The 26,654-nt window shown below is 38.7% G+C and overlaps 1 pseudogene; it reads left to right on the top strand.

Annotated features, from left to right (window-relative positions):
• Nucleotides 1-26,326, top strand: LOC123464683 (annotated as a pseudogene).
• Nucleotides 26,327-26,654: the final 328 nt, after the last annotated feature.

A 26,654-nucleotide genomic window follows, 5' to 3' on the forward strand; every position in this document is an offset into this window, starting at 1 on the left:
ATGGGCTTCCCGGGGAAAGGAAGCCGGAAGCAGGAGCATAGAATGAAGAAGGTGCCAGAGAGGGGTATGTGCATTCTTCCTGAGGTAATCCTCTTAAAAAAGCAGGACCCACTGCCCTTGTCTCACTAAAGGAAGGAAGGCAGCGTGGCAAGGAAAACACAGTCCTGGGCTAGAAGGCATGAAGACTGGATCCGAGACCAAGTTCTGCCCCTGAATACAGTGTGTGGTTTAGAGTAAGGCAGGCAACACCCCTGAACCTTAGTTTCCTTTTCTCCAAATGCAAATAACAACTATAGCCATGAATAATTCTTAGCACATCGTGAAGATCAAATATAAAAATGTTTATGAGAATTGCCTTATGAAATATAAAACTTAACAAGAATATAAAATGGTCCAATTAATCATTATCTTAAAGTTATTATTAATAATAATAATAACAGTAAACACCTTGCTCCTGAGTTGAGAAGTAGCAGTTAGTATTTAAGCGGTAGAAGTATAAAGATAAATGTATATGGCATTTAAATCTCAGAGGATCTTTTGGCACTTTTATTTTCAAATAGGGTTTCTTCATGATGGATCATTATTAAAGAGTTTCTCAGGGGAAAAAAATATTATTCATGGGAGAGATTGCCCAGGAGTAAGCTGATTTTAACATGCAAAATGGCTGTTTTTATGTATGGTTATAAAGACTCTTTAGTTCCTTCTCTAGATGTTCAGTGAATATTCCTCTTCCCAGAGATCCATTTACTTTCTGCATTTTAATAACAGTGCAGTTTTCTGAATAGTTTTACAATACCAGGAGTGTTAAGTACAAAATCAATAGAGGCATTTATGAAATCTAGACATGGATACCAATAAAACAGGAAAAAACAAGCAAGCTTAAAACAATAGGATATATACTATTCCCCAAAGGTTGTTGAACACTTAGTCCATAGGGCAGGTAGAAACAGAACCAGACAATAAAAGAAAACAAAACAAAACAAAATCATCTGTATAGAATAAACTAGGTTAGAGTGTTAGAAAACAGTTATGAGATGAACCACAATAATGCAGTACTGGTTTTTAAGTTACTTAAAAATTAAGTTGATGTTCAAATCATATAACATGCTGTGTGTGTGTGTGTGTGTGAGAGAGAGAGAGACATGGTTGTATTCCATCTTTAGTGAGGCATTAATTGTTGCTTGTTTTTTGTCAGTCATAGTAATATTATGGTCTGGCTAATTTTAAAACACCAGAAAAAGTGAAAGTGTTAGATGCTCAGTCGTGTTGGACTGTTTGCAACTCCATGGACTGTAGCCAACCAGACTCCTCTGTCCGTGGAATTCTCCAGGCAAGAATACTGGAGCGGGTAGTCATTCCCTTCTCCAGGGGATCTTTCTGACCCAGGGATCAGACCTGGGTCTCCTGCATTGCAGGCAGATTCTTTAAAACAGACAAATACCCAAAAGAACAGATCCCTAAAACCATATGATTATTCATAAGCACTATTTGCTTCAACTATTTTTACATAATAATATAGTTGTACCACCTTTCTTTAGTTACTGAGTCCATCCTTTCACAGTCAAATTTTCTGTATCCTAATGTTTTTAAAATACCGCTTGTAAACAAGTTTTGGCTTCAAAAACCAAAAATCTAGTCGGGTAATTTTTGTTTTATAATTGGAGCATTTAATCTACTTCATTTAATATAATTATTGATAAATGTGTACAGTTTTTTAACTTTACACTTTGAAATAATTATAGATTCATAAGATGTTGCAAAGATAGTACAGAAAGGATTCTTGTACACTTCATTCAGTTTGTACCTTATATAATTAAACTATAATATCCAAAGCAGGAACTTTACATTGGTGCAATGTGTGTACACAATATATAGTTTTATCACCTGTATAGGTTTATGTAACCAGTTGCAAACAAAACAGAACTGTCCCATTACCACAAAGGTTTCCTTCTCGCTACTCCTTTACAGTCACAGCCACCCTAAACCATGGCAAACACTAATCTACTTTCCATCTTTATACATTTGTCATTTTGAGAATGTCATATAAGTGGAATCATGTACTGTGTAACCCTTCTGAGATCTTATTTCAACAAGCATAATCCCCTTGATTCATGCAAATTATTACATGTATCAATAGCTTCTTCTTTTTATCGCTGAGTAGGACTCCATGGTTCACATATTGCTGAAGCCTGGCTTGGAGAATTTTGAGCATTACTTTACTAGCACATGAGATGAGTGCAATTGTGCGGTAGTTTGAGCATTCTTTGGCATTGCCTTTCTTTGGGATTGGAATAAAAACACCTTTTCCAGTCCTGTGGCCACTGCTGAGTTTTACAAATTTGCTGGCATATTGAGTACAGCACTTTCACAGCATCATCCTTCAGGATTTGAAATAGATCAACTGGAATTCCATCACCTCCACTAGCTTTGTTCATAGTGATGCTTTCTAAGGCCCACTTGACTTCACATTCCAGGATGTCTGGCTCTAGGTCAGTGATCACACCATCGTGATTATCTGGGTCATGAAGATCTCTTTGGTACAGTTCTTCTGTGTATTCTTGCCACCTCTTCTTAATATCTTCTGCTTCTGTTAGGTCCATACCATTTCTGTCCTTTATTGTGCCCATCTTTGCATGAAATGTTCCCTTGGTATCTCTAATTTTCTTGAAGAGATCTCTAGTCTTTCCCATTCTGTTGTTTTCCTCTATTTCTTTGGATTGATCGCTGAAGAAGGCTTTCTTATCTCTTCTTGCTATTCTTAGGAACTCTGCATTCAGATGTTTATATCTTTCCTTTTCTCCTTTGCTTTTTGCTTCTCTTCTTTTCACAGCTATTTGTAAGGCTTCCCCAGACAGCCATCTTGCTTTTTTGCATTTCTTATCCACGGGGATGGTCTTGATCCTTGTCTCCTATACAATGTCACGAACCTCATTCCATAGTTCATCAGGCACTCTATCTATCAGATCTAGGCCCTTAAATCTATTTCTCACTTCCACTGTATAATCATAAGGGATTTGATTTAGGTCATGCCTCTATGGTCTAGTGGTTTTCCCTACTTTCTTCAATTTAAGTCTGAATTTGGCAATAAGGAGTTCATGGTCTGAGCCACAGTCAGCTCCTGGTCTTGTTTTTGCTGACTGTATAGAGCTTCTCCATCTTTGGCTGCAAAGAATATAATCAATCTGATTTCGGTGTTGACCATCTGGTGATGTCCATGTGTAGAGTCTTCTCTTGTGTTGTTGGAAGAGGGTGTTTGTTATGACCAATGCATTTTCTTGGCAAAACTCTATTAGTCTTTGCCCTGCTTCATTCCATATTCCAAGGCCAAATTTGCCTGTTACTCCAGGTGTTTCTTGACTTCCTACTTTCGCATTCCAGTCCCCTATAATGAGGACATCTTTTTTGGGTGTTAGTTCTAAAAGGTCTTGTAGGTCTTCATAGAACTGTTCAACTTCAGCTTCTTCAGCGTTACTGGTTGGGGCACAGACTTGGATTACTGTGATATTGAATGGTTTGCCTTGGAAACGAACAGAGATCATTCTGTCGTTTTTGAGATTGCATCCAAGTACTGCATTTCATACTCTTTTGTTGACCATGATGGCTACTTCATTTCTTTTGAGGGATTCCTGCCCGCAGTAGTAGATATAATGGTCATCTGAGTTAAATTCACCCATTCCAGTCCATTTCAGTTCGTTCATTCCTAGAATGTTGACATTCACTCTTGCCATCTCCTGTTTGACCACTTCCAATTTGCCTTGAGTCATGGACCTGACATTCCAGGTTCCTATGCAATATTGCTCTTTCCAGCATCATACCTTGCTTCTATCACCAGTCACATCCACAGCTGGGTATTGTTTTTGCTTTGGCTCCATTCCTTCATTCTTTCTGGAATTATTTCTCCACTGATCTCCAGTAGCATATTGGGCACCTACTGACCTGGGGAGTTCCTCTTTCAGTATCCTATCATTTTGCCTTCAGCAATATGTGAACCATGAACTTCCTGATGTTTAAGCTGGTTTTAGAAAAGGCAGAGGAACCAGAGATCAAATTGCCAATATCCACTGGATCATGGAAAAAGCAAGAGAGTTCCAGAAAAACATATATTTCTGCTTTATTGATTATGCCAAAGCTTTTACCTGTGTGGATCACAATAAACTGTGGAAAATTCTGAAAGAGATGGGAATACCAGACCACCTGATCTGCCTCTTGAGAAATTTGTATGCAGGTCAGGAAGCAACAGTTAGAACTGGACATGGAACAACAGACTGGTTCCAAATAGGAAAAGGAGTATGTCAAGGCTGTATATTCTCACCCTACTTATTTAACTTCTATGCAGAGTACATCATGAGAAACGCTGGACTGGAAGAAACACAAGCTGGATCAAGATTGCCAGGAGAAATATCAATAACCTCAGATATGCAGATGACACCACCCTTATGGCAGAAAGTGAAGAGGAACTCAAAAGCCTCTTGATGAAAGTGAAAGAGGAGAGTGAAAAAGTTGGCTTAAAGCTCAACATTCAGAAAATGAAGATCATGGCATCCGGTCCCACCACTTCATGGGAAATAGATGGGGAAACAGTGGAAACAGTGTCAGACTTTGTTTTTCTGGGCTCCAAAATCACTGCAGATGGTGACTGCAGCCATGAAATTAAAAGACGCTTACTCCTTGGAAGGAAAGTTATGACCAACCTAGATAGCATATTCAAAAGAAGAGACATTACTTTGCCAACAAAGGTCCGTCTAGTCAAGGCTATGGTGTTTCCTGTGGTCATGTATGGATGTGAGAGTTGGATTGTGAAGAAGGCTGAGTGCCAAAGAATTGATGCTTTTGAACTGTGGTGTTGGAGAAGACTCTTGGACTGCAAGGAAACCCAACCAGTCCATTCTGAAGGAGATCAGCCCTGGGATTTCTTTGGAAGGAATGATGCTAAAGCTGAAACTCCAGTCCTTTGGCCACCTCATGCGAAGAGTTGACTCATTGGAAAAGACTCTGATGCTGGGAGGGATTGGGGGCAGGAGGAGAAGGGGATGACAGAGGATGAGATGGCTGGATGGCATCACTGACTTGATGGACTTGAGTCTGGGTGAACTCTGTGAGTTGGTGATGGACAGGGAGGACTGGCGTGCTGTGATTCATGGGGTCACAAAGAGTCGGACACGACTGAGCAACTGAACTGAGGACTCCATGGTATGAATGTACCAAGTTTGTTTAACCACTTACCTATCAAAGGATATTTTGGTTTTACCCAGTTTTTGGTTATCACAAATGAAATTTCTATGCACAATCCTATGTAGATTTTTGTGTCGAAATATGCTTTCATTTCTCTGAGACAAATATCCAGCAATGTAATTGATAATGGGTATGGTACATTCATGTTTAATTTTTTAAAAATGCCAAACAATCTCTCAGAGTGGCTGTGACATATTACACTCCTATGTATGATATCTGTTTCTCAACATACTTGCCAACATTTGATGCTGTCATTTTTTTTATTTTTGCAATTTTAATAGGTATGTAATGATGTCTCATCTTCATCTTTATTTGCACGTTCCTAACTGATCTGATCTGATCTGAATGTCCAGATATGCAGATGACACCACCCTTATGGCAGAAAGTGAAGAGGAGCCTCCTGATGCTCCTAAAAAGCCTCTTAATGAAAGTGAAAGAGGAGAGTGAAAAAGTTGGCTTAAAACTCAACATTCAGAAAACAAAGATCATGGCATCTGGTCCCATCACTTCATGGGAAATAGATGGGGAAACAGTGGAAACAGAGTCAGACTTTGTTTTGGGGGGCTCCAAAATCACTGCAGATGGTGACTGCAGCCATGAAATTAAAAGATGCTTACTCGTTGGAAGAAAAGTTATGACCAACCTAGATAGCATATTCAAAAGCAGAGACATTACTTTGCCAACAAAGGTTCATCTAGTCAAGGTTATGGTTTTTCCTGTGGTCATGTACAGATGTGAGAGTTGACTGCGAAGAAGGCTGAGCACCGAAAAATTGATGTTTTTGAACTGTGGTGTTGGAGAAGACTCTTGAGAGTCTCTTGGACTGCAAGGAGATCCAACCAGTCCATTCTGAAGGAGATCAGCCCTGGGATTTCTTTGGAAGGAATGATGCTAAAGCTGCTTTGGCCACATCATGCGAAGAGTTGACTCATTGGAAAAGACTCTGATGCTGGGAGGGATTGGGGACAGGAGGAGAAGGGGATGACAGAGGATGAGATGGCTGGATGGCAACACCAACTCGATGGACGTGAGTCTGAATGAACTCCGAAGTTGGTGATGGACAGGGAGGCCTGGCATGCTGCGATTCATGGGTCGCAAAGAGTCGGACATGACTGAGCAACTGAACTGAACTGAACTGAATGCCCAGTCATGTTGAACATCTTTTCATATGCTCACTTGCTATTCATATATCCTCTTGGTGAAAATGCCTCTTCATATCTATTGCCCATTTTCTAATTGGATTGTTTTACAGTTGAGTTTCCAGAGTTCTTCTGTATTCTAGATATGAGTTCTTTGTAAGATACATGGTTTGCAAATAGTTCTTCCCAGTCAGCAGCTTGTCTTTGCATCCTCTTCATGTTGTCTTTTGCATAGCAAGTTTTTAATTGTGATGAAAGATAACTGACTTTTGCCTTTTTTTCTTTTATGACCTTTTGGTGTCATGTCTAAGAACTCTTCCCAAGGCTCTATCTCCTAAATATTTTATCCTATGTTAACTTCTACCCTCTATATTGTTTTATGTTTACATTTAAACCTGTGATCAATAGGGTTAACTTTTGTATAAGGTTTAGGTTCATTTTTATTGGAGTGGGGGTGGATGTATAATCCAACTGATTTAGCACCATTTGTTAAAAAAATAGGCTTCAAGTATTGAATTGCTTCTGTGTCTTTGTCAAACATCAATTGCCTGTATTTGTGTGGTCTCCAGATTCTCTATTCTATTTAATCGATATAAATATCAGCCCTATGCCCATACCAGACAGTCTTGATTATTCTAGCTATATAGTAAGTCTTGAAATCAGGTGGACTAATTTCTCTCACTTTATTCTTTATCAAAATTGTTTTAGTTATTCAACTTTACCTGTCCAAGTAAAATTTGAAGCTACTGTATTACTTGCTTCTTACTATTTATCCTACCTGTTCACATGTCTTTGTTTTATTTAGTTATTTATTTGCTTCTTTCCTTCTTCTTGGATTATTTTCTATTACTTTACCATCTCTCTCCATTAGCTTGGAAGTTATATGTGTTTTTACTTCTTTTTCAGTGCTTACCCTAGAGACTTATAAAATACATTAATTGGTATCTTACCCTCTCCTTAGATAATGTGAGACTCTTAAAACACTTTACTTCATTCTCTTAGTTTACATGACATTGTTATAATTTAATTCTTTCTCTATATATTAAGTGACATAAAAGTATTATTTTTACACAGATAACACTAATCTATTGAATGATATATTTACCATTTTTGTTTCTCTTGGGAGTATCTCCGAGCTTCCAGGTGGAGTCATTTTTCTTCTGTCTAAAGAAGAATACTCACTAACATTTCTTTCATGGTGGATCTGCTGGTGGAAAAGTATTTTTATTTTTGCTTAACTAAAAATGTTTTCACTTTAATTTTCTAAGCATAGTTTCTACAAGGTTGGTAGTTTATTTATTGGTTGTTAGTTTTTTTTTTTTATTCAATCAGATATCAAGACTTTGAAGATTCTGTTATATGCTCTCAGCACTACTGTTGATCCTTCATGTTTACTTTGCTTTCTCACAACTGACAAGAATCTTGCCCTCACTTGATGTAAAGTTTGTTTGCCTTTTCTAATCAATAATTTTATTATTATGTAAAAAGATAATCCTTCTTTGTATTTATGCTGCCCAGGATTTTCAGGGCTATGTGATGTCTCTTTCATCAGTTTTCAAAAGCTATTCTCTTTTCAAATACTGTTCTTGCCCTGTTTTTGCTCTCCTTTTCTTTTGAGATTTCAATTACATATTTTTCACTTTCTTACTGTTTCTTCTCTTATTCTCTTTTCTGTTTATTCCATTCATTATTCTCTCCATGAGTCATTCTGTATAATTTATTCTTATATTCCATCTCACCAATTCCTCCTTTTGTTGCATCTAATCTGCAAATAAACCCATTCATTAAGTTCCAAATTTGAGTTATTGTATTTTGAAACTTAGAACTTCAATATGATTACTTTTCAAAGTTCCTATTTTTTTCCTGCCAGAATCCTCAGTCTTCTCTCTTTTCTCCCTGAACAATAAAAAGGGTAGTTATTTTTTTAAATTTATTTATTTTAATTGGAGGCCAATTACTTAACAGTATTGTAGTGGTTTTTGCCATACATTGACATGAATCAGCCATGGGTGTACATGTGTTCCCCATCCTGAACCCCAGTCGTACCTCCCTCCCCATCCCATCCCTCTGGGTCATTCCAGTGCACCAGCCCTGAGCACCCTGTCTCATGCTTCGAACCTGGACTGGTGATCTGTTTCACATATGATAATGTACATGTTTCAGTGCTATTCTCTCATATCATCTCACCCTTGCCTTCTCCCTGTCTCTGTCTTCTCTCTGTCTTCTCCTCTTCTCTCTATCTTTGGACAGAGTCTAAAAGACTTTTCTCTACATCTGAGTTTCTTTTACTGTCTCGCATATAGGCTTATCATTACCATCTTTCTAAATTCCATATATATGCATTGGTATACTGAATTGGTGTTTTTCTTTCTGACTTACTTCACTCTGTATAATAGGCTCCAGTTTCATCCACCTCATTAGAACTGATTCAAATGTGCTCTTTATAATGGCTAATATTCCATTGTGTTATGTATCACAGCTCTTATCCATTTGTCTGCTGATGGTACATCTAGGTTGCTTCCATGTCCTGGCTATTATAAACAGTGCTGTGATGAACACTGGGGTACACGTGTCTCTTTCAATTCTGGTTAAGGATAGTTATTTTAAATACCTATATCTGATAACATCAGTATCTGGAATCCTGAAGATCTATTTCTCTTATTTGGTATTTTCATTCACTTCTATTAAGGTTATCTTGTCTCTGCATATGTATTGATACTTTTTACTATGTACAAGACATTTTATTTGTAATATTGTTTGTATAAATAAATTGAGGACTAAGATGGTGTTACCTTCTATCAGAAAGTATTTGTGTTCACTTGTCAATTGCCTGTTATCACCAGAATTCTGGGATCACGCTCAAAGGGATCTTAAAATGAGCTGCAGTTCCTCTGAGAATCTGTTTATATTTAGTTTACCCTTTTTCTTAGGGTGCAGCCCTTTGGGCTTCCAAATAAGCAAGATCCATCCCGATTTGCCCCTTAACAGAACTTGGACTCTTTGCACTTTTAGCCTTTTAAACCTAGCTAATGTGCCATTCAGCCTCTTACTTGCCCACGTGAACCATCAAAAATGGCCATAAAAACTGGTTTCTATTCTCCACACATTCTTGACCTTATCTATTTTTACCCCTGGCTCATTGTCTACCTCCCTCTTAGAACTTCTAAGGTGCTGACCTTTCTCTCTGCACCGGCTATGATTCACACTCTCCCCTCTCTTTATGCTGATTATGGATGTTAAGGGGGAGGGGTCTCAACTTTTCTTGCCTCATATTTCTATGAGGAACTTCCTCCTCTTTTTCCCTGGGCCTCTCTCCTGAGTCCTTTCCTACACTTCCCTCTGGGAGGATGAGTGAGTCAGTGTGATGTGAGTTTGGGAAAAGCCTCCTGTGGGCTGTGCTCCCTTACCGAGCTGGCTGACTGTACAGAGAGGGCATTGTATTTTGCTCTCAATCATGTGGGCTGTCCCCATCCCCGCAAAAGGAATTCCAGCAGTTTGAGTGCTAGATTAAATCCACTATGGAAAGTAAAGAAAATATTAAATGTCCATTTGGCCACACAGTAAATTGTATTCTCTGATGCAACTTTGTTACAGAAAAAAATTTATTTTGGTCTCTTTTTTTGTTTGGCTTCTATCTTCTTTTTCAATAGGTTCCAATCTCAGGAGGTGAAAAAATGGACTGTTACTTATTGATTCCTTAAAAGCCTCTTAATGGCTATTCACCAAAAATCTCTCTCTTCTAACTCATTTTGCAGTGGAAGATCTGCATCCTGATCTCCATCAGTGCGTGTCATCACCCCAGGGTCAGGCCTGCAGCTTGAAGCATGATATTGAGACATCTATACATATGCTTTTCCCCTCCCATTGCCATATTCTGTTCACAGTCTGAGATTAATGACATGGTTAGAGTCACAGCAAACTGGAAACAATGAATGTGAAGGTATTTCCCCAAAGACACAGAGACTAACAACATAAAATGGAACGAAAGCAACCTGACAACCTGTGTGCCCTGCCCACAGCTACAATATCAGAGTTTACCTTCTCTGAACAAAGTAACCAAATTATTAACTATAAATGACTTTTTTCTTTAACAGTATGTGGGTTTTTTAAAATAAAATCGCACACAGCCACCAGTGAGATCCGATGTCATCAAAGCCAAGGGACGTGTTTCCCCAACCCAGCCTGAACAATGTAAACAGTAGTGCAGACTTCGTCTTTAAATGTGCAAACTGTGTTTATATAGACATAACCATAGGTGCAATTCTATTTATCTTAAAACTTTTCATAAGCTTTAATTTCTACCACCCACCCCCAACTTTTTTTTGCAAACTTCTGCTTGTTTGCAACTATCTCTGGGCCATAGCAGCACTCCAACAGAGTGCTTTGGCAACGGCCTCTATTGTGGTCAGCAGCTCTGTCTGCAGGTGGGATTTCTTAAAAGGAGTAGCATTTGCCTTATAGCGTTCCAGCAGCAAACAAGGAAAACTTTCATGGGAATCAGATGGTCACAGAGCTTCATCCCTCTCTCTCCCTTCCCTTCCTCCATGCAATCAGGGAAGTCAAAGCCACTGATACACATTTCAGCAAGTATGTTACTCATAGCATGGCTAATACATAGATACAATCCCAATCACTAGGCCCTGAAACAGATTGTGAGAAACTCCACTGATTAAAGTGACTTCAGGACTAATAACCTGGGTGTTTTGAGTTGGAAGATTTGTTACAGGTTAAAACTATATCTCCCTGAAGTAGAGACATGCTTCAGGGCCATCATCTATGTATATGCATGTTTGGTGGGGTTCAGCTACAGAATTTGCCCAAAGACAACAAAGACATGGAAAAAATAAACATCTATCATTGCCTTAACTATAGTCAATGAAACACAGCAAAACCAAACAAAAACAACCAAAAATGAAAACATAATTTTTTGGCAAAGCAGTAATTTCCGAATTAGGAGTCAGAGATAAGTAAGCGAAGAAGAACTAAAGAGCCTCTTGATGAAAGTGAAAGGAGGAGCATTAAACAGTTGGCTTAAAATTCAACATTCAAAAAACTAATAAGATCATGGCACCTGGTCCCATCACTTCATGGCAAATAGATGAGGAAACAGTGGAAACAGTGACAGGCTTTATTTTCTCCTGCTCCAAAATCACGGCAGATAGTGACTGCAACCACAAAATTAAAAGACACTTGCTCCTTGGAAGAAAACTATGACCAACCTAGATGGCATATTAAAAAGCAGAGACATTACTTTGCTGACAAAGGTCCATCTAGTCAAAGCTATGGTTTTTCCAGTAGTCATGTATGGATGTGAGACCTGGACTATAAGAAAGCTGAGCTCTGACGAATTGATGATTTTGAACTGTGGTGTTGAAGAAGACTCTTGAGAGTCCCTTGGACTGCAAGGAGATCAAATCAGTCAATCCTAAAGGAAATCAGTCATGGATATTCATTGGAAAGATTTATGCTGAGGCTGAAACTCCAATACTGTGGCCACCTGATGCAAAGAACTGACTCACTGGAAAAGACCCTGATGCTGGGAAAGATTGAAGGCAGGAGGAGAAGGGGACGACAGAGGATGAGATGTTTGAATGGCATCACCGACTCGATGGACCTGAGTTTGAGCAAGCTCCGGGAGTTGGTGATCGATAAGGAGGCCTGGCATGTTGTGGTCCATAGGGTCACAGAGTTAGATACGGCTGAGTGACTGAACTGAATGTACATAAGAAAACAGAGGTAATGAGACTTAAAAGGTAAAAGTCATAATGAGCGTTCTAAAATGTGAAATCTTGTCTGGCTAATCCAGGTTGAACAAAGTCACAATAAGAAATCAACCTAAATATCAAAAGAATTCTGTGTGAGTTAAGAAAATGAAATTATGGGGAAAAAATAGATGACTGACTAAAATTTAACATAACATCTCAAGATGTTGCCATCTTTAAACAACCTTCAAACACGAAAGCAACCAAAGATGCTTCACTGAGTCAACATAAATTCATTTTGATATTTGGCAAAACTAACTCAATTACGTAAAGTTTAAAAATAAAATAAAATTAAAAAAAAAAGTTTAAATAATTATCACACTGGAATCACAAAGATGGAAAAGTCTGTGAAAATAGTGAAAACATGGACCATGGGCTTTTTGTTTCTTCTTCAAAAAAACTATTCTTTTATTAAGGATATTTTTACGTGAATCTAAAATACTTTTTGCAGTGTCAGCCTCTCACTGCAAACATCTGTTTTCACTTTGAGGAACTGGGGACATTACCACCACCAATGTACTCCAATGAAGGTCAAAGACTTCTACTTTAGATGAGCCACAGCTTTTAAAACTCACTTTAGGCAAAAGGGCATTTCTCAGAAGAAAAACATGCTGTTAGTTCTGACAAAGGCCTGTTTGTGAGGCTGCCTCCTGTTTGAATTGCCCCATAGTAAGACAGATGCTGGAAAGGGAAGTTCAAGAACCATTCTAATCCAGATCCACTTTTGGTTACTTCCTCTGCTTGCTTCCAGCACAGCTGCACAGAATAAAACAAAAAGAGGAAATGGGGACACCCAGACTGAATATTATTGCCTTCAGCAAAAGCCTTTAGAAAACCCCCTCAGGAACTTATGACATCACAGACATGTGTCATCTTCCGTATGGAACTTTACTCCAAAAGCAGGATTTATGCAATTTCTTAATGAGGACACTTGTTGAAATACAGCTATCATGAAAGGCATTAACCTAAGAAAAAGGAAGCACTCAGGCAAAGTCCTTTCAAGAGTTAAAATGTTATTAACCAATTTTTCTTTTAACCAACCAAATAAACAATGGCAACTATAATCCCTTAACCTGTTCAAAGACTTCATCCCCATGGATATACTGAAAGGTGCATTTAGTTTATCTCCTATTATTGAGAAAGAAATATACCTCATACTGAATACCGCTCTGAATATGACAGTGCTCAGACAATCAGGCCTTGAGGCCTAGAAAAATGTATTAAGTGCACAGTGCTGTGGAAACAATTGCAGCCTTGAAACTGTGTCCCAGGGGTGTTACTGCTATGGTTGTAATTACTCTCAGGGAGGTGATAAGATCTTGAGTTTCTAGAAACTATAGAAAGGATACTTCTAAGAGATAAGAGAAAAATGGTGCAGAGGATGCTACGAGGCCACAAGAAAGTTAACTTTCCTGGGTCTCAACTTTCTGTTCTGAAAATGTGGAGAACCCAATTAATGACATGGTGACCTCTCCTCCAATCTGTAGAAAAATTTGCAGCAATGATTCCAGAACTAAGTGTGCACTTATGTAGGATGAAGGCTTAGGTGGTCATACTTCAGTTGTCTGGTTTGCTTAAGACAGTCATAGGTTATTCAAGCTGTCTTAATATAATTATTTTTAAAATGCCTCCTTACACTTTTTGAAATGCCCCACTTTGGATGATTAATTATCTAATAGCTGTAGTAATAATAACTGTACTATAGGTTTTAATTTTTTCCCTAAAAATCATTAGGAATTATGAACATGTCTGGTTTTTCCTAAATTCACTGATTAAGGAAAAGATGGGAGTTGGGAGTTGGATTGGAAAACTTTTAAAATCTCCTTAAAAACAAGTTTCTTTTTTGTAATTTTCAATCTTTTAACATAAATCAAAGATTCATACAGTCTTTTAAAAATAATGTTCAGGTTTCATTTACTTTGATTTAAGTTTATAGAATCCCAGTGGGGGCTCTCTCTTTTTTCAAAGAATATTCTTATTGCAGTCCTCTATGGAAAGCTTCCTTGTTTAGGTAATTGAGCAAAATACATACATCATTTTACCATCTGTAGGGCTGATAGCATTTAATTAGTAAAGCCATGAGTACCAAATGACATTTTCAAAGCAGCACCTCAGGTAAAAGACCCCCTCCCCACCTCTGCTGCAACTAATGGCTCTGCAACTCATTTTCTGCTCATTGCATTACAGAACTTCCCCTAGAGAATACTAAATTCAAATCGGATGAACAGATGCTCACAAATCAAGGTACTCCATGTACATACCTACAGCAATCATGAAGTAGTAAGTAGAAAGGAAACAAAGGAAGAAACACATGAGAAACTTAGAAAGCATTCATTTCTTGTCTCTCTTCACCCTTTTCGCTCCTCATCTCCTTGGTCCTCTCATCTCCCCTCTGCCATTACTGCTGCCCATCACCATATTATTTTTCCTATAACCTCTCAGTTGCCATGGACAGAGAGCTCTGCTCTCTGGCAGATAATCACAACTGAGTTAGTGAGGGACATGTATTTTCAGATGCCAAAAGCCAGTCTCTTCCTCTTCCTCTCTTTATAGTCATGGAACTTGCTCTCAGTAGCCTGAGAAACAGAGCTCATAAACACCAAACATTGCTTTTTGGGGGCTATGGTTCAGCTAACAGAGAAATTGGCTTTATCTCTGGACAGAAGTGTTTCCTTTACAACACTGGTCCCCAGTTCCTTGCTCTTTGGACTTTTTCTCTCCAGATTACAGGTTTTGACCCAGGCTTGTTAGCTGAGGACCATTTAGGCTCATCTTCACCCAAATCCTAGGTCCCAACCACTGATTCCCAATCTTGACCCCAATGAAAATGTGCTCACCTGCTTCTGCATCCCACCAAGCATCTAATTTCCTCCCAGGAATAGGAAATAAGCTATCTAGGCTGATGTGCCTGATAAGGACATTTACACCTTACCTACATTTATATTTTGATTAATAAAAAACCTTCCTTTCACAGGAGTTAGTCCTTCTTAAGTGAGAAATACTGCAAATATCTCAAGCAAATACACCTTTGAAAATTTTCCATCTCTCTGTATATTAGAGTGGATTGTCACTATCTCATGAAAAACAGCCACAGTTCACCAATAAACACTCTAATGAATGCTTTTTTGGGGGGAGGACATATTATATTTCCTTCCATTCTCATTCCCCAGTTGAATTTTAAAAGACTTATTTGTTTTTATAAAACAAAATGATTTGCCTGTCATCTTTTGTTATGCAGCTTACAGAGAAATTATAAAAACCCATGTTTGTCCTCCATCATTCTTCACATTACATTATTTTACTCGTTAAGCAATACTTTAAAACGTCCTAGATTTACTTTTTCTACTCCGGTTACAGCTAAGCATTTGTCTCAAGAGAGCCATTCTTCAGCTGCCTTATCTGTTTCTGAGAACCGTACTAGTAGATTCGGCTGTGTGGCCACATAAGGTAAGGTCATTCAAGCTCATCTTGTCAAACTTGTTATGACCCTGAGCTCTCACATCACAGAATTTCCTTTCGTGCATTCTTAGCAATTCCAGACAACAGGGGATTTTAGCATCTGCTATGCAACATCATAGTCTCTAAATTGAGTGGGTGTTTCAACAGAATTTCCAGCATTGTAAAATTGGGGAGCATAATAATCAACAGACAAAGAAAACAGTGGCTCACCTCACTTATTCTACCTCAAGGTGGAAAACTCATAGCAAAAGGAAATAAAATCTTTTCTACCCATGGTAGGGGGTTGGTGACAGAAGTGTGTGAGACGGCATAAAAGCCACATTTCCTCTAGCCATTCAGAAAACATCTCTGTTTACCACTGTAGTGTTGCCAAGGAAACAGCAACTACTCATGACATCACGTCGAGATGGCTATCACAGATACGATAGCTCTGCTGTTTAAATGTTACACTGATTCTTGTCCGTCTCTGTCTTTTCCATTCCCTAACGGAAAGGCAGAAGGATCACCAGTAGCCAAAGACTACAATAAAGGAGGAAAACCAGATTGTTGCCTATATTCAGCTACATGTGTATTCGTATATATATTTCTTTTTAGATCAATAGTGATGAATCAATTGGGCTTTGAGATAACAGTCAAAGTTCCTCACCTGCCATGACTTTCTGAAAAATCTCAAATAGGAAATAGTGGATTCTGTTGTCAATGCTAAAGAAGAAAGGGAAACATCCTGATCCTTTTATGAATCACCTCAAACCAGCCGGTCATATCTTTGTACGGTTTAGTTTAGTTCAGCCACTCAGTCATGTCAGACTCTTTGTGACTCCATGAACTGCAACACGCCAGACTTCCCTGTTCATCACCAACTCCCGGAGCTTGCTCAAACTCATGTCCATTGAGTTGGTGATGCCATTCAAACATTTCATCCTCTGTCGTCCCCTTCTCCTCCCAACTTCAATCTTTCCTAGCATCAGGGTCTTTTTCAATGAGTCAGTTCTTCGCATCAGGTGGCCAAAGCGTTGGAGTTTCAGCTTCAGCATCAGTCCTTTCAATGAATATCCATGATTGATTTCCTTTAGGATTGACTGATTTGATCTCCTTGCAGTCCAAGGGACTCTCAGGAGTCTTATCCAACACCACAATTCAAAAGCATCAATTCATCAGTGCTCAGCTTTCTTATAGTCCAGCTCTCACATCCATACATGACTACTGGAAAAACCATAGCTTTGACTCGATGGACCTTTGTCAGCAAAGTAATCTCTGCTTTTTAATACACTGTCTAGGTTTTTCATAGCTTTACTTCCAAGGAGCAAGCGTCTTTGAATTTTGTGGCTGCAGTCACCAACTGCAGTGATTTTGGAGCCCAAGAAAATAAAGTCTCTCACTGTTTCCACTGTTTCCCCATCTATTTGCTATGAAGAGATGGGACCGGATGCCATGAAGTGATGGGAGCAGATGCCATCATCTTAGATTTTTGAATGTTGAGTTTTAAGCCAGCTGTTTCACTCTCCTCTTTCACCTTCATCAAGAGGCTCTTTAGTTCCTGTTCGCTCTCTGCCAAAAGGGGTGCTGTTATCTGCATATCTGAGGTTATTGATATTTCTCCTAGCACTCAATCTTGATTCCAGCTTGTGCTTCATTCAGCCCAGCATTTTGCACGATGTACTCTGCATATAAATTAAATAAGCAGGGTGACAATATGCAGCCTTGATGTACTCCTTTCTCAATTTTGAACCAGTCCATTGTTCCACGTCCAGTGTTAACTGTTGCCTCTTGACCTGCATACAGGTTTCTCACGAGGCAGGTGAGATGGTCTGATATTCCCATCTCTTTAAGAATCCTCCACAGTTTGTTGTGATCCACACAGTCAAAGGCTTTGGAATAATCATTGAAGCAGAAATAGATGTTTTTCTGGAATTCTCTTGGTTTTTCTATGATCCAACAAATGTTTCCAATTTGATCTTGGTTCCTCTGCCTTTTCTAAATCCAGCTTTAACATCTGGAAGTTGTTCATTTACTGTTGAAACCTGGCTAGGAGCATTTTGAGCATTACTTTGCTAGCATGTGAAATGAATACAATTGTGCAGTAGTTTGAACATTCCTTGGCACTGCCCTTTTTTGGGATTGGAATGAAAACTGACCTATTCTAGTCCTGTGGCCTCTGCTGAATTTTCCAAATTTGCTGACATATTAAGTGCAGCACTTTCACAGCATCATCTTTTAGGATTTGAAATAGCTCAACTGGAATTCCATCACCTCCACTAGCTTTGTTTGTAGTGAGGCTCACTTGACTTCATACTCCAGGATGTCTGGCTCTAGGTGAGGGATCACACCATATGGTTATCTGAATCATTAAAATCTTTTTTTGTATAGTTTTTCTGTGTATTCTTGCCACTTCTTCTTAATCTTCTGCTTCTGTTAGGTCCATCCCATTTCTGTCCTTTATTGTACCCATCTTTGCATGAAATGTTCCCTTGGTTTTTCTCGAAGAGATCTCTAGTCTTTCCTATTCTATTGTTTTCCTCTATTTTACTGATCAGTTAGGAACATTTTATCTCACCTCGCTATTCTTTGGAACTCTGCATTTAGATGGGTATATCTTTCCTTTACTTTAACAATATAAGTCCTTTAGCATTGACATATTTCAATCAAGTGTTCCTTTAGTTTATTTATTGATGGGTGACCATCTGCAAGCATCAATAAATAAATGTAGGTGCTGTGGATGTGGAAGCCTGGCTGGTGCATGGAGATTAGATGGCAGGGGACCATGGACAGAGCAGGGATACCAGTTTGTAGGCTATTACAATAACAGCTTTTGCAAAAGGTAATTGTGAACTAGGAGAATAAGTAAGGTGGAGTGTTAGTTGAATTTAGATATATTTCTTTTAGAACTCACAGAATATCCTTATGGATGGGATGTTGAATGTAAGAAAAAGAAAGAAGTCAAGGGAATTTCCAGCCAACTTAGTGGTTAGTACTCCCTGCTTCCACTGCAGGAGGCACAGTTCCCATCCCTGCTCAGGGAACTAAGATCCCACATGCTGTATGGTACAGCCAAAGAAGAAAGAAAGAAAGAAAGAATTTCATTTAAAAATAACTTTTTTAAAAAGAATTTCATTAAAAAAAAGATTTTTTAAAGATCAAAATGACCTCAGGATCGTATTTGTATTTTAGCCCAAAAAACTAGAAGAGTGAAGTTGTCCTGCATATTGCAGGGAAAGACTAAGGGAGAATAGACTTGGAATAGGAAAGAAGACAAGTGTGTTTTGTGGGCATGATAATTTTGAGATGAGTATTCTATTTCAAAGTGGAGGTGTGTAAGTATTCCAAGTGGATAACTGAGGTGGCGTCCCATAGAGGGATCAGAACTGGAAAAGTCATCAGCTTATAAATAGAATCTTATAGCATCAGACTGGGGCTCAAAGGTATAATTTTAGCTGGCATCTCTTGAATCTTTACTGTGTGCCAGCAACTGTTCTGAGTGCCTTGCATGCATTGATTCATTTAACTCTACTAGCAATTCAATCCAATCAGGCAAACAAATACTTTTATTATCATTATTTATAAATAAACTGAGAGCAAAGAGAGACTACGTAATGTGTCCCAAGCTGCATTGCTAGTAAATGTCAAAGTAGAATTTGAACCCCAGCAGTCTTAATCCACAGTCTTGCTATTAACCATTATGCTACTCAAATATGTGATATGTTCCTGCTGAAAAGAATCTTACAACTTACAGAAATAAAAGTAGCACACATGAAAACACACTAAAGATTAATTAGGTACTAACCTATTTTGGCACTGACTATGAGGCAAAGGAGTTGAGAATATGTGTGAACTTCCAAGGCAATGGAGCACAGCAGTAATCAGCTGCCTCATTTTGATTAAATTACACAATGGTGATCTGAAAGAATTTTGTAGGTTCCATAGATATCCAGTTTACAGTCATAGATTAGCTTCAGATCAGATCAGATCAGATCAGTCGCTCAGTCGTGTCCGACTCTTTGTTACCCCATGAATCACAGCATGCCAGGCCTCCCTGTCCATCACCAACTCCCAGAGTTCACCCAGACTCATGTCCATCGAGTCAGTGATGCCATCCAGCCATCTCATTCTCTGTCATCCCCTTCTCCTCTTGCCCCCCAATCCCTCCCAGCATCACAGTCTTTTCCAATGAGTCAACTCTTCGCATGAGGTGGCCAAAATACTGGAGTTTCAGCTTTAGCATCATTCCTTCCAAAGAAATCCCAGGGCTGATCTCCTTCAGAATGGACTGGTTGGATCTCCTTGCAGTCCAAGGGACTCTCAAGAGTCTTCTCCAACACCACAGTTCAAAAGCATCAATTCTTCGGCGCTCAGCCTTCTTCACAGTCCAACTCTCACATCCATACATGACCACAGGAAAAACCATAGCCTTGACTAGACAAACCTTTGTTGGCAAAGTAATGTCTCTGCTTTTGAATGCTATCTAGCTTAGTCACAGGTATTAACAAGCTTGTAATAGCTAATCATTTAGATATTGTGTACACCTTGTCATACTGCCTAACAGTTTTGTAAAATTTCAGTTATTTAAGTCTTTTGTAATCACCCTTCATAAATAGCAATGAAGAGTGCTACTTAAAGTTTCATTGTATTAACCCCTTTTCTTCTAAATAGACACTTATAGGCTATGTTCACTTCATTCTACATAATAAGCGAGAACTTAGGAGCTTCACAGGAATTTCAATTAACTCAACAGATATTTATGGAGCACCAAATTGAGACTGGTAATGTACTTAGCCCTGTGAGAATATCTTTGCCCCAAGATTTTGCAAGCTCTGTACCAAATTGTGCTGATTAATTTCTTTCCTTTGAATATAAAGCAGGGGTCTCTAAATTTCTGATGAGGAAACATTTCTATTTTCCTATGCAAAGATGACTAACTTCTAGACATCTGCTGTTTAATATTGCCTTTGCAAACAGTGCTGGAAGTTTTTGTTTTGAGAATAGACTCCCTAGAAACATTTTCTAGCTCAAAGAATTACTTGAACAGAGTAGTGTCTACAGTAGCAATGACTGTTCTTTTGTATTCTAGGTCAGTGCTTAACATGGTCCATGGATCAATCCAGCCCATCACTTGTTGTTGCGTGGCCCACAAGCTAAAACTGGTTTTTCCATGTCTAAATAGTTGAAAAAATAGAAAGAAGAATATTTCATGATGTGGGAAAATTGTATGAAATTCACATTTCAATATCCAAAAATAAAGTTTTATTGGGACATGCTCATCCATTTATTTACACGTTGCCTATGGCTACATTTGTACTATTCAGCAGTAGAGTAGAGTATTCATGACAGAGATCATATGTCTTGCAGATGCTGGTCCTTTACAGAAAAAGTTTTTGCTAACCCCTGCTCTATATACTTGAAGAAAGAGTCAGAACATAATTTGGAATATAAAACAGTCATTCATTATTGTATTAATACTTCTGTCCTTGAAGATCATAACCCTATGTAGCAAAACCTAGTCAAAAGTATGAGGGCTGTCTTTATCAATGAGCTAGAAAACAGAACAACATTTAAACAAACCAACAAATCGTCACATAGAAAAATTAATTTGATGCAGTTCTGAGAGATGGCTTCCCCAGTAGCTCAGACAGTAAAGAATCCACCTACAGTGTGGGAAACCTGGGTTTGATCCCTGGGTTGGGAAGATCCCCTGGAGAAGGGAATGGCAACCCACTCCAGTATTCTAGCCTGGAGAATTCCATGGACAGAGAAGCCTGGCAAGCTACAGTCCATGGAGTTGCAAAGAGTCGAACATGACCAAGCGACTTTCACTTTACTTCTGACAGAGAGCCAAATCAGAGTTACCATGGCTGCTTTTTAATGACTTTTTATGTGTCTGTTAAGAATGCTCATTTCCAAAAATTTCCAGATGGAAAATTCCAGGTCTGAACACATATATTCATACTGGACATTTTTTTCTGTAGAAGAATGTGGAGAAGAAGACTTTATGGTCTAAGGACAGAGCCCTTGGACTTAAAACAAAAGCAAGATGATTATTTTACAATTACATAAGGCTTTGACTTATCAAAATATTTTAAAATTTAACTATCTCATCATACACACAACTAAAGTTGGCAAATTAATTATAATTATCTTTTAGTTTGTTTGAAATGAGGAAACTGAAGCCCAGAGCATCATTGTTGTATAATTTTTTAAAAGCCATTGAAGTTAGAGTCAAAATCCCCTATGTTTTTCCCACTCAAGACTGCAAGCAACAGTGTCCCTTATCTGGAAACAGAAGTGAGAATCCCTGACCAAGCTAATCTCACTGGAATGTTTGTTGTAAGATCAAATTATATATATATATATATATATATATATATATGGACTTCCCTGGTGGCTCAGACGGTAAAGCATCTGTCTACAGTGTGGGAGACCTGGGTTCGAGCCCTAGGTTGGGAAGATCCCCTGAAGAAGGAAATGGCAATCCACTCCAGTACTATTGCCTGGAAAATCGCATGGACAGAGGAGCCTGGTAGGCTACAGTCTATGGGGTCACAAAGAGTTGGAAACGACTGAGCACACTCTGAAAACTCTGTAACATACTTTATAAAACGAAGTAGAAAAGAAAGAGAAGAAAAGAAAGTACTTTGCTTAGCTCATGTAACTCTTGGATAAGTGGGGGTATTCACCTGCCTTCCAGTCTGTGTTTATCCCATTAGCCAAGGTTAATGGAGGTGAAAATAAAAATCATTTGCTATAGGAACCGATACTTTTGGTCATCAAATGTTTTAAGCTTAGTTGGGATGAATTCCACACCAGAAGGACCTTTGCTTCACAACTGCATTGCTCTCATCTCTTTCCTCTAATAAGTAGAAAAACAAAAGCTTTATACCCACTTTAACAAATGCCAGCAATTCAAGATTTCCTTTTACAGCACATACATATGCTAATATCATGAGTGTTAACACCACAGTGTTCCAGATGCCACTCAATCTATGTATTATCTAATAAATTGCAAGTGTACTTTACTGAATAATATAATTGACAAAATCACCTTATCTTTGGACTACAGTGAATTGTTTGTGTGATGGTGTTGTTCTTCATTACATGCCTGAATGCACTCGTTAAGTTCAGAGTGAACAATGAGCCTAAAAAAGCACAAAGATGGTGCACCTGAACCAGCAGGAAGTCTACATTTCAACCACCCCAGAATCTGGCAGGTCTAACCCCTGAAAAGGAGCATGTTCCAAGCATTGTACCTACATTTCATACTCAAGAGGTGATTTAACTTTTTGGTTTTCAAAAAGTGAGGAGTGAGAGCTGAATATCCTTAATTATAAACATAAAGCTAAGATGGGAAGGTTCTTAAATTCACAAGCTCATTTTCAAATTCATTTTCCCTCAAGCTGTGCATACACTTGCCTTAAAATAGCACCACATTCCTGGGAACTTCTGAGGCTCTTTCATTCTCTTTTGCTGTCTGATAGTAAAGGATGTACCCAGCTAGTCTGACAAAGGGTCTGCACAAGGGTTGTGCAGCTTCATCCCTGTTGGAAAGAATTTCTGAGCCAGATTTGGCTGATGTAAAGGGTTTATTTTTCTGGGTTACCAAGTTTTAAACAAAATCCATTCACTAATTCATTCATCAAATACAAATTAAGCACTGGAATATCCCAGGCTCGGGGGATAAAAAGAGACAAATAGAATAGAATAGACCAAGTCTCTGTTCCCCTGATTCTCACATTAGTGGGAGTAGAAGGGGAAAGATAAACAATAAACAGAACATCTAGTATAATAGGTTTCATTATAATGAAATATAATATGGATAGTATAATATGGTCTGATAAAGTGCTAGGGTGAAAACATGATGTGATAAGAGAGCAGGGTAGTCGGTGGAGCTGGAAATACCATGTTACATAGAGTGCTTCAGTCAACATTAATAACATTCCCCAGTACTGCTGGTTGCCCTCTTTTTCCAGGAACACTAGAATGTTACACTTGCTCAGATTTCAAAAATTGACGATATGACTTACTTTGGCCCAAGAAATATGAATAGAAATGACATGTCACTGTCAGGCTGAAGATCTGGGGAGCCAGTGTGCAGTTCTCTGAGGTGTTTCCCCCTGCTGTGGCTGTGCTTTAAGTCTCATGTTGAAATAGTGGCATTACAACTTCTAGTTTCGGGTCTCATATCTAAGAACTTTGGAAGCCACCAGTCCTTTCCACACAAGAAAACAAGTTGGAAAAAATGAAAAATCAACAACTTTTCTTAGATCTAACAGAGAATTCAGGTCACAGGACAAAAAAAATTGCCCCCTAAGTTGGAGAGACAGACAGGTGGATAGAATCACAACTTATTCTTACCTGCAAGTAGAAACATCCACAGGAACCAATATTAGGATCATTTTCTGAGACATGTCTTACTTTTTGCAACCCCTTGGACTATAGCCTGCCAGTCTTATCTATCCATGGAATTATCCAGGTGAGAATACTGGAGTCAGTTGAGAAAACCTAAATAGTAATTGATGGAATTGCTCAATATGGACAAATGAAAAAGTCCGGGTTTAGTCTTAGGAGGATGACCCCTATACCTCTAGGAGCCCTACCAGCTTCTCACAGTGAAAATCACAGAAAAATTCCCTGATGCTTCCAGCAGGGGAGGAAGGAAAAGTAACTATTTTGAAGTAAACCCAGAGTACTCCGTTTTTATTAGCAAGACATGCCCTCAAGAGAAGCCATTTTACTAATAGTTTAATTATTAGTAAAAACTATTTTAACTCATAGTTAATCAACTTGAGTTTATCAGAACCTAACTGATCTGGAATAAAGGAAATGCCCAATTGCAGCTCCCTCTAGCCTTTCTGCCTAAATTACTGGTGATGGGGATTGAAAAGCACTAGTGAAGGTCACAGCCCAAGGGCACAGGCACAGGCTCATTAAAACCTGGAAGTCAAAGTACAGAACGATTGTATGCCTTTTCTCCCCCTGTCCCTTACCACAATATCAATAGGCTTCCTGTGTAATAGGTAGATACTATGGAAAGAACTACAGGCCTCAGAATCTATTTAAGAAAAAGTCCCCAGCAAAACCCAAAGAAAACAGGAGGGACTAAAACAAGGGCAACAGAGGAAATTTTAGCTTCTGACACCAACAGCTAGAGCAAACAAGAGACAGTCCAGCTTTTAAACAGATACACACAAAACTCACAGTAAAAGCCTCTTTACCTCAGTACCTTTTACCTAGTACATCATGTCTGGTTTACAAGAGAAAATCATAGGGCATACTAAAAGACAAAAAATATATATAGTTTGAAGAGACATAGAAAGTATCAGAACAGAAACAGACATGGCAGAGATGTTGGAATATTAGACCAGAGTTTAAAGCAGCTATTATTAATATGTTAAAGGAATTGTGATACTAGATAAGACTCTCTTGAGAGTCTTGGACAGCAACCAGATCAAACCAGTCAATCCTAAAGGAAATCAACCCTGAATATTCATTGGGAGGACTGACAATGAAGCTGAAGCTCCAATACCTTGGCCACCTGATGTGAAGAGTCAACACTTTGGAAAAGACTCTAATGCTGGGAATGATTGAAGTCAAAAGAAGAGGGCGGTAGAAGTTGAGATGGTTAGACAGCGTCACTGACTCAATAGTTATGAATTTGAGCAAACTTCAGGAGATAATGAAGGACAGGAAAGCCTGGCATGCTTGCAGTTCATGGGGTTGAAAAGATCAGACATGACTTAGTGACTGAACAACAATATGGGAAGTATAATAGAAAAGGCTACAACATGCAAGAACAGATGTATACTGTAAGCAGAGAGATGGAAGGAAATAAATGCTAGAAATCCCATCCTATTTACAAATCCTGCTCATATTCAAGGGCTTATTCTTCCAAATAATCATACAGAGTGTACACATGAGGAGGTAAGAATTTGGGGGGCCAGCTCTGAATTCTGCCTACCACAGAGAGCAATTTGATGATGATTTGAAGCAGAGAAGGGAGAAGGACACTATCTGACTTATGTTTTACTCTTTTTTTTCAAACTTTAAACTTTTTATTTTGTATTGGGGTATAGCTGATTAACAATGTTGTGATAATTTCAGGTTAGCAAATGAGATGGTAATATGCATGCATCCCTGAATGTTAAGTCACTTCAGTTGTGACCGACTCTTCCCTACCCTATGGACTGTAGCCCACCAGGCTTCTATGTCCATGAAATTCTCTAGGCAAGAATACTGAAGCCCCCTCGGGTGGCATGCTTCCTCAAGCAAGTCGCCTCAGGCACTAAGATGGGTCTCATCTTTGAGGTGGGCAAGGGCAGCTTCCTGGACATCAACGTGGAGATTACAGGGCCTGATAATAAAGTAATTTATAAAGGAGACAGGGAGTCCAGTGGGAAATACACATTTGCTGCTTACATGGACGGAACATACAAGTTTTGTTTTAGCAATAGGATGTCCACCATGACTCCCAAAGGTAGTGATGTTCACCACTGATATTGGGGAAAACCCCAAAGGACAAGACATGGAAACAGTAGCTCACAAGAACAAGCTAGGAGAAATGATTAATGAGCTGGCAGTGGAGATGACACTGTGAAGCATGAACAGGAATCCATGGAAGTTGGAGAGAGAATACACAGAGCAATCAATGACAACACAAGCAACAGAGTGGTCCTTTGGTCCTTCTTTGAAGTTCTTGTTCTAGTTACCATGACATTGGGACAGATCTGCTACCTGAAGAGTCTTTGAAGTCTGGAGGGTTGTTTAAAAGCCTTTTCCCCATAATCCCAAATTCATAATTCACTGTCTACCAAACATCTTGGTCATAATAATGTCATTAGTTTCTATGTTTTTATTTTCTGAACTGTATCTTCACAGCTTTTGTTTCTTTGTGATTAATAGATACTGGGGGAAAACACTTTTTTAGGAAAGCTATAGTGAAAATTTGACATTTGTTTGGCATAAATTCATATTTGAATTCTGCCTCCATTATTCAGGCCCTTCCAAAACTCAAACACTGCAAGCTAAATATAGGTGTAGAGTCCTTAGTTTTCTTTCCTTTTGTTTTCATGATAAA

Source organism: Bubalus bubalis, chromosome 2, assembly GCF_019923935.1.
Source record: "Bubalus bubalis isolate 160015118507 breed Murrah chromosome 2, NDDB_SH_1, whole genome shotgun sequence".
Taxonomy (NCBI): domain Eukaryota; kingdom Metazoa; phylum Chordata; class Mammalia; order Artiodactyla; family Bovidae; genus Bubalus; species Bubalus bubalis.